This window comes from Aethalodelphis obliquidens, unplaced genomic scaffold, assembly GCF_003676395.1.
Source record: "Aethalodelphis obliquidens isolate GAN/ISIS:26980383/991018 unplaced genomic scaffold, ASM367639v1 scaffold34, whole genome shotgun sequence".
NCBI lineage: Eukaryota > Metazoa > Chordata > Mammalia > Artiodactyla > Delphinidae > Aethalodelphis > Aethalodelphis obliquidens.
The window spans coordinates 1743664-1760345 of NW_020837978.1; positions in this window are offsets into that span (position 1 = coordinate 1743664).

Genomic DNA, 16682 nt, shown 5'->3' on the forward strand with positions numbered 1-16682 from the left:
GGCTTCAGTAGTTGTGGTACACAGGCTCAGTAGTTGTGGCGCATGGGCTTAGTTGCTCCGTGGCATGTGGGATCTTCCCAGACCAGGGCTCGAACCTGTGTCCCCTGCATTGGCAGGCGGATTCTTAACCACTGCGCTACCAGGGAAGCCCTTTTAAAGTATTTTTAAAAGAAAACCCAATGTCCATTTCTGATGAAAACTCTCAGAAAACTAGGAATAGGAGGAAAGTCCCTCAACCTGATAAAAGCCATCTATGAAGACTGGAGAGCTAACATTATACTTAGTGTTGAAGGGTTGAATGCTTTGTTCCCTAAGATCAGGAGCAAGACAAGGTTGTCTGCTCTCACCATGCCTTTCAATATTGTACTTATCACCAGTGCAATAAGATAAGAAAAGAAATAAAAGCCATCCAGATTGGAAAGGAAAAAAGTAAAATTGTCTTTATTTGCAGATGACATAAACATATATTCAGAAAATTCTGTGGAATACACAAAAATCTATGAATATTATTGAGCTCAGTGAAGTCAAAGGATATAAGATCAATCTGAAAAACTCAACTTTATTTTTATAACAGCCAATAAACAATCAGAAACTAAAACTTTAAAAATACATTTACCATAGTATCAAGGAACATGAAATACTTAGTGATAAAATCTGACAGAAAGAGTAAGAGACTGGAATACTGAAAACAATAAAACACTGATGAGAGTAATTAAAGAAGGTCTAATTAAATATATGAATATACTGTGTTTATGTGTCAGAAGACTCAGTATTTTTAAGACATCAGTTCTCCTCACATTAATTTATAGGTTCAATGAAATCCCAGTCAAACTTCAAGCAGACTTTCTTTGAAGAAATTAACAAACTCATTCAAAAATTCATATGGAAATGTAAAGAATATAGAATAGCCAAAACAATTTGAATAATAAAAATGTTAGAGGACAAATAATACATAATTTTTAGACATTATAAAACTCTAGTAATCGAGGCAGTGTGGTCTTAGCATCAAGAGAGACAAATAGATCAGTGAAACTAAAGAGAGTCCACACTACACAAATATGTTCAACTGACTTTAGAAAAAGTCAGTGCAATGCAAAAAGAATTTTTTTTAAGAAATAGTACCTAAACAATTGGATATCCATAAGCAAGCAAATAAACAAACATTTATCCACACCGTGTAGCACATGCAAAATTAACCCAAAAAGTACTATGAATCTAAATGAAAACTTTAAAATAATAAAAGTTCCAGAGGAAAACAGAAGAGAAAATTTTTGTGACTTTTGGTTAAACAAAGGTATCTTAGATATGGCATCAAAAGCATGATACATAAAAAAATAAGTTGATGAATTGAACTTCAAAATTTAAAACTTCTGCCATTTGAGGATTAAAGACCTAAACGTAAGGCCAGACACTATGAAACTCTTAGAGGAAAACACAGGCAGAACACTCTATGACATAAATCACAGCAAGATCCTTTTTGACCCACCTCCTAGAGAAATGGAAATAAAACCAAAAATAAACAAATGGGACCTAAGGAAACTTACAAGCTTTTGCACAGCAAAGGAAACCATAAACAAGACGAAAAGACAACCCTCAGAATGAGAGAAATTATTTGCAAATGAAGCAACTGACAAAGGATTAATCTCCAAAATTTACAAGCAGCTCATGCAGCTCAATATCAGAAAAACAAACAACCCAATCCAAAAATGGGCAGAAGACCTACATAGACATTTCTCCAAAGAAGACATATAGATTGCCAACAAACACATGAAAGGATGCTCAACATCACTAATCATTAGAGAAAAGCAAATCAAAACTACAATGAGGTATCACCTCACACCAGTCAGAACGGCCATCATCAAAAAATCTACAAACAATAAATGCTAGAGAGGGTGTGGAGAAAAGGGAACCCTCCTACACTGTTCGTGGGAATGTAAATTGATACAGCCACTATGGAGAACAGTATGGAGATTCCTTAAAAAACCAAAAATAGAACTACCGTATGACCCAGCAATCCCACTACTGGGCATATACCCTGAGAAAACCATAATTCAAAAAGATTCATTTACCACAATGTTCATTGCAGCTCTATTTACAATAGTCAGGACATGGAAGCAACCTAAGTGTCCATCAACAGATGAATGGATAAAGAAGATGTGGCACATATATACAATGGAATATCACTCAGCCATATAAAGAAACGAAATTGAGTTATTTGTAGTGAAGTGGATGGACCTAGAGTCTGTCATACACAGTGAAGTAAGTCAGAAAGAGAAAAACAAATACCGTATGCTAACACATATATGGAATCTAAAAAAAAAAAAAAAATGGTTCTGAAGAACCTAGGGCCAGGACAGGAATAAAGATGCAGATGTAGAGAATGGACTTCAGGACACGGGGAGGGGGAAGGGTAAGCTGGGACAAAGTGAGAGAGTGGCATGGACATATACACACTACCAAATGTAAAATATATAGCTAGTGGGAAGCAGCCACATAGCACAGGGAGATCAGCTCGGTGCTTTGTGACCACCTAGAGGGGTGGGATAGGCAGGGTGGGAGGGAGTTTCAAGAGGGAGGGAATATGGGGATATATGTACACTACAGCTGATTCACTTTGTTATAAAGCAGAAACTAACACACCATTGTAAAGCAATTATACTCCTATAAAGGTGTTAAAAAAAAAAAACTTCTGCCATTTGAAAGACATCGTCAAGAGAATAAAAAGATAAGCCAGGATGGACAGGGATAAAATACTTGCAAATTGTGTATCTAATAAAAGACCTGCCTCCAAAATATATTGATAACTCTCAAAACTCAATAATAAGAAAACAAACAACCAGTAAAAGGGGGGAAAATCTGATCAGTTACTTCACCAAAGAAGAAATACAGATGGAACTTAAATTCACAAAAAGATACTCAGATTAAATGGCCATTAGGAAATTGAAACTAAAAGCACAATGAGATACCGCTACCCATTTCTTAGAATGGCTAAAATGAAAAGTGCTGACTACACCAAGTGCTGACAAAGGTGTGGAGGAACAGGTGAGGACGTCAGATGGTGCAGCTAACGTGGAAAACAGCTCGGCACTTCCTTAAGAAGTTAAAACGTTCATCTACCATATGATTCAGCCATTCCACTCTCAGGTATTTAAAGAAAACAAACAAACAAAAACACATGTGTCCATACAGAGACTTGTATGTGAGTGTTCATAGCAGCCTTACTTGCGATAGCCCAAATTTAGACAAAACCCAAATGACCACCAACAGGTGGATGCATAAAATGGGTCCATACTGAGCAATATAAGTAAAGGAACTATTGATATAACATGGATGGATCTACTGATACAACAGGGATGGATCTCAAAATAAGTGGGTTGCATGAGAAGAGCCAGACAAAAAATAAGTACATACTCTATGAGTCTGTTTATACGAAATTCTAGAAAATGCAAACTGATAAGTATCTGATCAGTTAGAAAACAGACCACTGTTTGTATCAGAAGGTAGGAGTGAGCTTCAAGGGACAGGAGGAAGTCTCACCAAGAAGCACAAAGAGATTTTGGGGGCGACGGCTGTGTTCATCATCTTGACTGTGAAGATGGTTTCACAGGTACATACACATGTCAAAACCTAAAGTGTACATGTTATAAAACAGAACAGTGAGCAGTTCCTGAACAGGAATCCTAACATGTGTGAAGTAAAGAAAACATGATTGGAATAAATGAACAGCTACAGAGGATGACTATTTCGAGTACAACAGTCATTCAAATGTATACGTTTTAGGTATATTTCTGAAGTCAGTACCCTCAGTATCTCATTAATTACTTTATGTATTCCATTGTTTCCAGGTGATTATCATTATATCTGCCTCTGTTGCAATAAAGGAAAACTGGAAATGGTGAATAGAATTGGCCTAGGAGTTTGATCTTTTAGGTCAAGTATATATTGATTAAATGAGTTTTTATTTACTCTTAATTTCTTTCCATTGTCTTGACAATAGATAGTCTGTTCATAAGTCTAGGGATGTGTGTGTACGTGCATACATGAACATTCAGAAAAGACTGTTTTTAAGGTCAGAAAGTCCATTCCCTCGTACACCCATCTAAGCCTAATTTTTTTGTCCCCAGCTGCCTCTGTAATGTTACCACATAGTAATTATCAATAACTAATAAAAGTGGCTATTAAGTTACTATGCAATAAAACTCCTGTTTAAAGGCTAAACAGTAAACACTGTTTTACTGTGACGAAATGCAGCCCTTACTTTGCTGATATGGACAAAGCCTCGCTTACCCTCTACTTTAAAGAGCATTATTTTGAAGTTACAAGTCCCAGTAGATTGTCACAACAGGGACCATCATTATCCAGTTTGTTCCTTTTTGTGTTATCAGTAATGTCCTCATGTGGCAAAGTATCCCAACCAAACAGTTTATGTTTTAAGAAGCAGCTGGATGTTAGCCGGACGTGTAAGCGAGCACACCCGGGACCAAAAGAACTCCTGAGTGAGACGGAGGCGAAGTGCAAGTTGTTGCAGGAAAACCGACCAAAACTGTGGCATCTGACGCCCTAGGCGTGAGCAGAAGGTGGGCTTGAGAGAGTAGTGAAAACCACGGATCACCTTGGAGAGCTGCGAGCTACTGCACACAAGAAAAACTGCTAAATGAATTATGGAACGGTAAGATTTGAGACAAATAGGTAGATTTTCAGTGAAAGAGGTTTTTAAAGATGATTTTAAAAGCATTTATAAAAGCAGACCATACATTGTCTTTTGAAACCTTAGGAAAACTTCATAATGTTTTGAAATATAAAGTTCAATTTTATAAACATGTGGGTAAGTTTGAAATTACTCAGAATATTAAAATTAATTTGAAAACAATTAAAATTCAGAAAAACCTCAGGTATGGGTCCAAGTTCTGGACAACATTAATATGGTATGAAAATTGCTAAGGAAATTTACAGTGAACAGGTGTGTGAAGTAATTGAGGGGAAAAGACGTTCAGACATTAATTAGCAAGAATTATGAATATCCTTGTTAGGTTGTTTTCTCTCAAGTTGACATATTTTTAAGCATATGTAGAGAGGAAACATTTTTTAAATTATGAGTACACATGGAAAATAAAATCTTACTTATTCACAATATTCTGTACTTTTGCCATCAATCACTTAATGAGCTGTAGAAGGAAAAAAAAAGGGTCTAAACTGAAAGAAAACTATGATTCTAATACTTTTGAAAATTTAGTCAATAAGTATGGCTAATAGTGTTGAAACGTTCTCATTCCAAATCCAGCAAAATAAGGATTCATGTACTCAAAAATTAGCTCTCTTGAAACTTGGAGAGAAAAGGATAATTATGCCCCAAAGAAGACCCCACATCCTACACTCAAGGAACGTACAGGAGGAGGGAAACCAGACCCCAAAAGCAGAAGCTAGAAAGTAATGTGACAACTGCTACGAGAAACATATAGAGGGTGTGACAAGGACATAAGGGCTTTGCCCTGGATTGGGAGACATTGTGGGATTTGGGTTCTTATCAGGTAGAGAGACTAGTGGAGAACATTTCAGACAGAGAGATGAGGATGTACAGAGCTTCCGAATCATAAGCAGGTGTACTGTCCCGGTGCTGTCAGCATGTAGAGCATCACCACAACGAAAACCCAAAAGATGGGAGAGGCTTTGGAAACAGGCCGTGGGAAGAACCTGGAAAGACTCTGGGGAGAGTGACCTTGGAAGCGTGAAGAGCCTTGAAGAGTGTTTCATGAAGTCCTGATGCCCTTGGAAGAGGCTGAGAGTGAGGGCTTGAACGAAAGCAAAGAAAATGTTATTTGAAACTGGAAGAAAATGATCTTTGCTATAGAGAGGCAGAGAGTTTAGCAACACTGTTACCTGCAGTAATGGGGGAGGCGGAGGGGACTTCCCTGGCGGTCCAGAGGTTGAGACTTCGTCTTCCAATGCAGGGGGTGTGGGTCCGATCCCTGGTCAGGGAGCTAGGATCCCACGTGCCTCATGGCCTTAAAAACAAAAACAAAAACATAAAAATAAAGCAGAAACAATATTGTAACAAATTCAATAAAGACTTAAAAAAAATTTGTTTTAATGGGGGAGGTGGAAAACTTACCAAATGAGCTGTGCGGTCTAGCTAAGGAGACTTCCAGGGGCTGTTGAAAGTACTTCTCGGTTTCTTCTTGTAATTGCTGCTTGTAATAAAATGTGAGAAGAGACAGCTACACTACAGGAAGGACTTTTAAATAAAAAGCAATTTTAAAACTCAGCCCCTCCAGACAACAAACGATGCTACGGTTAAGGAATGGCTTCCAAGTCAAGATCAGATCCAGGGCGCTCTGAAGAAAACGTGGGCTGCCCGCGAAGCCGAGAATTTAGAACCTTTGCTAAGACCTCAGAATATCCAAGAAATATCCACTATCCATCAGAGAAGCGTTCAGCCGAACGACAGGGCTTCTGGGAAGTGGGAGGGTGCTGCCCCGTGTGAGGCAGAGGTCTGTGGGTGTGGCCTTTTTCTAATGGAGTCAAACCCCAATAAAATACACAGGTGACCTGTAAAGTTTTTAAGAGATTTCTATTGCCAGGTGCACTGCCCGCTTGGACTGAAATGGGCAGAGAGAACACGACGAGGAAAGAGACCTTTGTATCCTCCAACTTCTCAGCAGGAAGAAGGCCGAGAAAGCTACCCAGCTGCACACAGACTAGCTTTCGCGGGCGAGGAAGGAGGACTCAGAGGGTGAAGCTGAGATCCCGGAGGGCGGAGCCAAGAGTCAACGGCGAGTCATTCCTGGGAGGGGTGAGGCTGAGTCCTGAGCAAGGAGCTCCCAACACTCGCCCGCGGAATTTCACAACTGCTACGGACCAGTCACTCTCGTACGTTGTCCCTTTGCCCTCATTTTGAATAGGAATTTTAGTGGCTGTCCTATGCCTGTCCACCATTGCGGGTTAGGTGTGTATGTGGTGGGGGAGGGGTGGCTTTTCTCTTTCGTTCACATGACTTTGGATCAAGGAGCTTCACTAAGGAGCTCCACTAAGGAAGACTCATCCACAGCCCGACTCGATGTAGATGGTGAGATGCCTGACTCTGAGCTGCTGTCATAACAGGATGAGACCTTGAGGGGCCTTTGGAGTGGGTGAGGTGCTTTGCATATGTGGGAGGGATGTGAGCCACTGAGGGGCCATAGGGCAGACAACGGTCACTAGCCTTCAGAATGACCCCTCATGATTCTCACCTCAAGATTCTCACCTTGTGTCATCCCTCCCCATGTGGAACAGGGCACTGTGGACACGAGGGCGTAGGTCATAAAGGAGATCGGGATTTCCATCTTTCTCTCTCCTTGATTCCTTGCTCTGAGAAGCCAGCATCACAGGAGCCGCGCCGTGGAGAGGCTCCCCTGGCCGGGAGCTGTGGCCTCTGCCGAAAACCAGCATCAATTTGCCAGCTCTGCGATCCAGCCGTCTGGGAAACAGGTCCTCCTCCAGTCGCGGTCTTTTCTAGCACGAGTTGTCTGTGATAGAGAAACAGCGCACACATAGTGTGAACCCTTTATTGGTCCCTGAAGGGTCTAAAGGCGTTACTTTCAAAATTTTAGCAACCGTGGTGTCCCAAAGGACACACATGCAAAGCCCTAACCTGGTCAGAGACACCACATTATGACCCTGCTGGACGCCTAGGAGATAATTCCTGTGTCTTTAGGGTGGGAGTGGGGGAATGCAGCAAATGATGCTGAAAAGTAAGGCCGATCCCACTAGCATGTGAGGGTCTCAAAGCTGACATTAAGGAGTTTAATTTTTTTTTTTGAGACTAAAGTTTTAAACTTTAAAGTGATATAAATAATTAGATTTGTGTTTTTGAAATAAAATTAACAACATGGAGGATTGGAGGAGAAAGAGACTTGAGTCCAGGAGACTAACTGTGAAATCCGGGAGGGCTATGAAGTACGGGGTGTGCATTGGCAGGTGCCCCCAGGTGAGGGATGGAGAGGGAAGAAGCAGGAGGTGACCTGAGAGGGGCAGGTGCTCATCACAGGCCCAAGCCTCCACAGAAAATTGCAGGATCTTAGTTTTAAGAGGAATGTGGGCTCAGAGGGGCCATCCCTCTGGTTGTGATGAGTGTGGCCCTCGAGTCTCCTAGAGCAGCAGGATTCTTCCTTGGGCTTCACATCTACGTTAGGGACATGCATCGTTAGACCGTTAAGAGGGACAGAAAGCGCTTGTGGTTGATCCCTAAGCGTTAGCTGATTCTGTGTGGCAGAGATGTCGCCAAAGGTAACACACAGGGATCCAGGGGGCTCTATGAGATGTGCACTTTGGAGCAGGACAGAGCTTCATGAGAAAGAAGGGAGAGGAAGGGGGCTGTACGTTCCTCAACCAGCTCAGTGATGGGCCAAACACAGAGGCTGGAGAGCTTTTTTAAGGAAGAATCGTGTGAAATGCTATAGCCAACCTGTATGATTTTGTCTGTGATTTATTGGAAAAGACTGTGACAGAGAAGTTAGTTAACATTTGAAGGATGTTACCCTAATCAAGAATTTACACTCCAGGACTTAGTAGGTAGCATTTAAAGTCAACATAAGAAGCCTGATTTGTACAATCTCTTCTTCTATCCTCATATCCATTCAACACCAGAGGAGTTTGAAATGGACATAATGGATACTAGAAAATGATTTTTTTCTGATTGGTGAAATAAGTAGTGTTTAGAGTATGGATTGGCTAGAAATGTTGTACAGACACTTCCACTCTTAAATGAAGAATAAGAATAGAATAGAATATTAGAATAATAATAATAGTGTCATAATCCTTTTATGATAAGAATCCAACAAGCTCAGGAGCCTGTACGCTTGGGAGAGGCCCCCAGGCATCAGAGCTGTGTTGAGGCTGACGTCAGACCTTTAGCAAGGATGCTGTCATCTGATGTCACTAAACAGCAACTTGGATCTTGCGATTAGAATTTTTTCACATCTGTCTCTTTTTTTTTTGCGGTACGCGGGCCTCTCACTGCTGCGGCCTCTCCCGTTGCGGAGCACAGGCTCCGGACGTGCAGGCTCAGCGGCCACGGCCCACGGGCCCAGCCGCTCCGTGGCATGTGGGATCTTCCCGGACCGGGGCACGAACCCGTGTCCCCTGCATTGGCAGGCGGACTCTCAACCACTGTGCCACCTGGGAAGCCCTCACATCTGTCTTGAGTGACCCTCCCATACAAGACACTGTCACGACACCTGCAAGGCCCACGAGCTGGAGCTCCACTGGGCTCACACAGCAGTTTATATAACTCTGGCTGTTCTGCGGCCATCTTTTGTAGGAAAGGCAGAATTCAGCCTGAACCTTGCTGTCACTGGACCAAATACCACCCAGCAGCCAGGTTCTGGGGGAGGCTCACTCAGCTCTACCTGCTGGTTGCTGGTAGCAGCTCCCGAGAGCCTAACAGGTGTGGTGGCCTGGTGTGCTCAGGTCTGAGCACAGAGACTGAGGCGGACAGGCGGTGAGCGTTCTCCGCGCTTCCCCCTGGCTGCCTGGCTCTGCATACAACCTTAGAGTGACGGGGGCTCCGGGAAACACCACATCGCGTACCTGGGGGGCTGCCAGGAAGCAGCGCCCTCGGCAGGGCAGCAGGTGTCGGGGGACCAGAGCTGCGGGTGGACGCCTCTCCCTGGCGCGCTGGCTCCTAAGCTTGTGTACAGGTACTTTAGAATTCTCTAGTAACAGCTGCGTGAGCTGTGAGGGGACTGAGCTCTGCAGGGGAGGCCACGAGCCACCTAAGCACAGGTGAGTATCTTTCCCAAAAACCTATTTGTACCCACGGCGATGTCCGGGGACACAGATCACAAGCTCTCGGGAAACCCTGTGTTAGGGGCAGCAGAAGTAAGTTACTGAAGGGGGGACTTCAGAAGCCCCTCGCTCCCCTGATGGGCCCGGATCCCACGGTGGGTGGTGGTCGCCTTTCAGAGCAGGGAGGGGTCGGCGAAGTGATGATGTGGGTTTAGTGTCCCCCTTGGGGAGAAGGTGAGGGACACCACCCCATCCCCTTACCCCGGGAGAAGGCGAGGACAGGGCCCGGGAGGGCAGTGACCACTTCTTGTCCCCGAGCCCCAGGCCCCAGCCGTGAGACTGTTCTTGGCAAAGGTGGAGCTGGACTCCGGGACCTGCCTTGTGCCGATACCAGAGGCTGAAGGAAAAGTGCTTCTCTGCTCGGAGCATTTCTGACAGCAAACGTGCAGGTTTCCCTCACAGGAACAGTCCTGACACTTCATTGCTTGGAGTCAGTGCAGACCCCCGGCTCCCAGGCCCACAGACTCCCCCCAACCCAGACACACTTCTGTCCAACTTGGCCACACATCAAGGCTTCCCAAGACTCCCTAAGCTTCAATAATTTGAATTTATAACTGGTTAACAGAACCCAGGGAATAACTTCCTTACTATTCGCAGTCTATCAGGAAGGATATAGTAAAGGACACAGATGAACAGGCTGACGTAGAGGTGCACAGGGCGAGGTCTAGGAGGGTCCAAAGCGCAGGAGCTTCTATCCCCATGGAGCTGGGGTGCGTCACCCTCCAGACCCCTTCATTTAGGGTTTTTAATAGAGGTTTCAATACACAGGCGTGATGGGTCAACTCAGGGGCCATTGGTGACTAGCTCAATCTCTGGCTTCTTTCCCCTCCCCGGAGGTGGGGGCAGCAGGGGTGGGGCTGAAGGTTTCAACCCTCTGATCACGTGGTTGGGTCACTGACCGCCAGCCTCATCCTTTGAGAGTCACCTGAGGGGCAACAGCTCAGGTGCGGCTGCTCAGGAAATTCTGAGGGTTTTAGGGGCCCTGTGCCAGGAACCGGGGACCGAGAGCAAATGCACAGCTGTGTTTACGTCACAGCATCATCAAAGACGGCCTGTGAGGTTTTCTCCTCTGGGGAGGAGGTCAGAAGGCCTCGCCTGGACGCTGGGTACGAAAGACTGAGGCTCGAACGAGAGGGAAGGGAGGCTTTGTGTGAACAGGGCCCACTTGTGCTTCCGACGGAGACACCAGAAAACCCAGCAGGTCCGTCTCAGCCAGGTGGTGCGGGTGGAGGACCCCGTCCCTGCTGGGATAAAGTGGGGACACTGGCGAGGCCCCAGGTCCTCCTCAGACACACGGCTCAGAGCTGACCAGTCACAGCAGCGTTGCAGCCGGGATGCTGGCCCAGAAGGTGACCTGGTGGTCCCCCGCTGGGGGGCCGTTTCGTCCTGAGTCTTTCAGTGGTAGGTCTTCTGAGGCAGACATCTTTCTGGGTCTGAAGAACCTGCCCGAAGTCACTTTAAAGAGTGAGCTGCTGCTAATCGCCTTTATAATTTGTCACACACTGCTCTGGCACTAGACACTGCATATGGATATCTCAGTCAATATTTTTGTGTTAAAATTAGGGGGAAAGACCTGAGCCTTGTGTTGGTTCGTCGTAAACACTATGTTTTCAAAAGGGGGGCGGTTTTCCCCAGGGTTCCTGCGGACGGTCCTGGGGCCCCTGCAAGTGTAGCTTGGGTTCTTGATATCGCGGGACATAATACGTCAGCCTCGTCCGAAGGAGAGCGTTCGGATGCCATTTGCAATGTCCACGTCATTGCATAAATTAGCTCATTTACCAAAGGATAGACAGGTCCAAGTTTATTCTTCAATGGAATACATATATATGACTGTTACACATCTTTATAAGGCAAAAGAGTACAGCTGAATGAAACTACGTTCAGAAATAGAAAATACACACAATATATGCAACCACCACATTCTGGCTCCGTTTTTATTTCTTATCGCCACTGAAAAACCTCATCCAAAGGGCTCGCTGGCATCTATCCGCCGGAACAACTACAGAACACACAGGAGGCAACACAGGCACAGGCGGGGGTAGGACGTCTTCCACTCCTTCGAGTGGGCAGTAGGGGGTGACTTAGAAGCCTTCACGGAAGGTGAAACTGCCCATACAAAGACCACTTAGGGAAAGCACCCCGGGCTGCGTCAGAAGCTGGGAGAAATACACAGACCTTCTAAGGCGGGCTGTAGATTTCACGCAACGCACGGAAGGCACGCACGGAAGGCACCCTAATCCAGGAAGCCACATCCTGTAAGAGCCGCATCACGTTTCCTTTAGGACAGAAAAAGCAACTTGACTTTTGGAAACATACTTTTCATCTCAAAGAGGCTCTAGAGGAGCACGGTGATGGATAAGAAGATGGACTCTGATTCTAACTTAAGAAAAAGAGAAAGAAGTAAAAAAATAAAATGATGGAGCAAAAGCAAAGCGGGTGGCATCCTGGCTGCTGAGAAGGGCGCAGACATGGAGGAGCGCCCTGAACCCACTATGGAATCGCCAGGGGACAGAGCTGAGCTGAGCCCCCGACCTCGGCCGCTGAGGTCCCCGCCCCGCCCTCATTACCGGTTCACAAATCAGTTTCCAGATGAGGTCCCCTCGACTGGCCTACATTTCATACTGAAGAAGCTCATGTCTGAGATTGCCCCCCTACCCCCACCCCGGGGGGGGGGGGGGGGGAGCGTCAGGGTAGTGGGAGCAGAAGAACAAAAGAGGAATTAAATGAGAGCCTCGCTCATTTCCCTAATACAAAATCCATATTTTGATTCTAAAACAAGAAAAGAATTTTGCTGCACTAATTTCCATAAAAACGGTGAAAACCTTGGCGTTCACATGTCTTCAGACCACATCACATCAGCGTCTGCCTCGGCGTGACAGTGCCCCAGGCCAATTTACATTTTTGAGGAAAGAAAGCGACTACAAGCAAACCTACGGTACTCAACAGATGTGACTTACCCAACTTCAACCCAGAAATAGTTTCCCCAAGTTAAGGTGAGAATCCATTCCAGAGGGTTTTATGTCACAAATTGGGCATGAGCTCTTTTCTCCCTGATTTTTAAACAGCAACAGATTCTGGGTAACTGTTGGTATCTTACGAATTACGAATGTGACGTGCTTTTTCCTTAATAGCTTGTGAAGTTTATTTCTCTCCAGGCAGCAGGAAGTGCCCCACTGGTGCTTAATTTCCTGCATTTACTGGAGGAACGGCGGCGGCCTAAGGGGAGGGAGCAAGGTTGTCACGTCCATGAAGAGGGTGGAGAAGCAATACAGCCTCCAGTCCTCGTGACTTCTTGGAAAAGTTGATCACAATAACCCCAGTCCAGCCAGACTCCACTCCTCTGGTCCACGCTCGCATCTGGTTTGGTTCTTCCGATGTGCAAAGCCCATTTCCCATCAGAGCGGCCACGTACTGCAAGGCGTAGAGGGAGGGGACCGGCCGAGCAGGAGACCGAAACTCTCCCCTTTCACCGTAACTGCAGACTGTAATAATCAGCTCTGCAGTGCAGACTCTCCCCCGCTCCCATATAAAAGGCCCCCCGCTGGCATGGGACCACCTCCCCATCCGAGGTGGAAACATAGCTACAAATTCTAAGGAGAGTCTCCTTTCTAAACCCCTAAAAAAAAAAATCACACCCACTGACCGTGGGGTCATCAGTGGATGAATCCGGCAAAGAAATCACTGCTTCATTTGGCCGAAGCCGTCCCCCTCATGTGCATGCAGCAGGGCCGGGGTGGATGCGATCTGCACGCCCTGCAAAGGCCCCCTGCTCGGGCCGGAGGGGAACACACCAGACCCCGTGTCCTGTTCAGCATTTGAGTGGATGCCAGCTCTCTGCGGGCTGAGTATTAAGCCTGCACCGGCTTGTATTTTTCCAGACTCGATGAGTACCAGCAGCTAAAGATAGCGCGGTAACATAACACTTCAGTCACAGGGCTGTGTGCGTGTGTGTGCGCGTGTGTGCGTGTGCGGGGTGTGTGTGTGTGCGGGGGGGTGTGTGTGCGTGTGTGTGTGTGTGGTGTGTGTGTGTGCGTGTGTGTGCGCGTGTGTGTGTGTGCGTGTGTGTGTGCGGTGTGTGTGTGTGTATGTGTGTGTATTTGAAGGAAACTAAATTAAACATTGGAAACATAGTCACAGAACAGGAACAGGAGAAGCCGACCTTGGGTAAATGCGTAGAGGCCCAAGGAAGAAAGAGCGCATCGTAACGCAAGAGCAGAGGCCGCACAGGAGGACCTTCCACAGCCAGCACGACCAGTAAGTTGGCTTGTGGCCTGAACTAATGACACCTCGTCTTCTGCCTCTGCTTCCCCCGTAACTGAAACACAAGCAAAAGGACGTTGCACGCGTTGCTCTCCGTGGGCAGGCCATGAGGATTCACCGGTGGGATGCTGGGAAAAGCCAACGCACGTCAGGTCCGCCCTGGCCCAGGCAGCCCCGAGCTGCCCTTATTTTGTTTTGTCGCTGTTGAGACAACTGCAGGCTAGAACGATTTAAGCTAAAAATAAAGACATTATTATAGCTGATCTCAACACAACAGGTACTTGGAAGTGGAAAATGTGAGGGAGGCTTAAGATGCTGGTGGTGGGCGTGGTGCTGGGCGTGTAATCCCTCTGCATCGCTTCTGCTTTGTAAAGAAACAACGCCCAATCCTGCAGCAGGGCTCACGTCCCCTGTTAAACGTCTGTGACAAAATGGCACACGAGCTCGGGAACAAGAAGATGCTTCCAACTGGAAATCAGTGTCACATCCCCAAAGTGAGTGGAGGTGCCCCTGGCCTTCAGTGTCCAAGGCTCCCTGCATGGGGCTGAGCCACAGAGACGCCACGTAGGTGAGGTCACTGGTCCTCACACGGGCTGGCATTTACCTGGGTCACTTTCACAGGAAGCACAGCACTGTCCCCCTCAGGACCCACCAGACCCATCTCTTCTTGTTTCAGCCACGTTGAGGGAAGCTCTCGGGACTGTTAACGTTATTCCAAAGGTCCTGATTGTAAAGACTAGCCATACACCATCTCCCAAAGCCAGTGTGCTCCACGTGGATGAAGATTCCTTCGGAAGAGAGCGGGGTGCGTGGCGACAACACACGTGCCTCGTTTGGAAGTAGATCTGCTGCTTAGAAGACACTGCTGCTCTTGGAGGGGATTTCAGAATAAATGAAGGTAGACTGTCTGATGCTTCTTGCCTCAGAATTCAAAGAAAGCTTAGGTTCCAGAGAGCAAATGACTTATCAGCTGGATTCACCTGATTCAGACCAAATCCAGGTAATAGAGTCTGAGAAACTAAGTGGTCAAGGGCGCACCAGACTTAGGACTTTTTCTGGCGTCGTACTCACCGCTTTGAAAGGCAATTCTCCCTCTAAATGTATCCAACACGGTTGGCTTTTTTTTACATATATATACTTTCTTTTTCTTATTCTTTTCTGTTATGGTTTATCTTTTCTGTTATGGTTTTTCTGTTATGGTTTATTCTTTTCTGTTATGGTTTCTTTTTCTTATTCTTTTCTGTTATGTTATGGTTTATAGTTCCCTGTGCTCTACAGTAGGACCTTGTTGTTTATTCATTCTATATATGATAGTTAACCTCTGCATCCAACATGTTTTAAAATCTCAACGAAATCTCCAGTATGATTTTGCTCTAGGGATCTGAGAAATTGCAGAAATAATGCACCCCGTGCATTGACTGAGATTGAAAGTTCTAAAGCTCAGGGTGGCAGGGAAATGTCTTCTGGGGTGTGCACTGCTGCAGGGAGCGGGCTTGCCTGCCCCCTGGGCCGCAGCTCTGGGTGTCCCCGGCCCCGCGAGCCTGGCAGAGGTACTCAGAGTTCTGTGTGGCGGCTTCCCCTCCCCCAGAGCCACCAGTCTCCTTAGGGGTCAAGGCATCAGAACTGCTGATTTTTCCAAAAATCTTCTCAAAGCAGCAGCAACCGCAGCAGTTTTCCTGCAAAGCAAACAAAATATGAGTCTTGTTCATTCAGCAGGGCTTTTAAAATTGTAATTAGTTGGTTGTGCCCCTTAGGAAAACCACAGATGACTTTTTATCATGTGTGTGTGTCTGTGAGGGAATAAAAAGAAACCCCTTGGAGGATCCACTGCTTACCAGAGCTGGGCGGTTTTTTCCGTTGTTGTTGATCTAGTTCACGCAAAGCTATTTTAATACTATTTGCCGCGGCGAAGGACAAGACCTCTTTGTTTCACCTGAAGCACAGCCAGCGCCAAAGCTGCCGCCAGCTTGATTTGCTTCGAAGTCAGGCTGGGCTGCGCGTGGGAATCTTCCCATGTGCTTTACGACCACATGTGACCCAGGGCCGCATCTATCGATACATCATTCCTATAGATCTGAGGGCGTGTCCCCAGTGCACGTCTCACGGCCTGGCACAGAGCCACGGAAACGAGAAACGAAAACGCCACCTGGTTGATTTTTAGAGCGTTTCCTCAACCCATCCAAAAACCTCGAACCAACTGCAGGAGATTCCTAGGCCTCAATTTACATTGCGGATTAGGCCCTATCATAAGGCCTGGGAGCCTTCTTTTTCCGCAGGAATCATTTTCAGCCACCAGATTTTTAAAATCAATATTATCTCAAAATTGGTTTTCCTCATGTTGTATGTCGCCAAAAGCCGTAACTTAGCCTGGCGGGAAAGGTTGTGAAGAGTGATCTACTTTTCTAACACGACACTCTTCTCAAAGGGGTCTGCTCCCAGAGTAAGTATCTGAAGCTTACATTTTCATTTGAAAAAGAAAAAACAGTGGGAAAGTAAACCAGGAAGCACCCACATCGCAGGGACATGCAGTGGTAACGGGTGGGTTTGTGTGGCCCCTGGAGGGATGGGGGGACCTGGGAAAGGAAGGCAGTCAGCCCGAG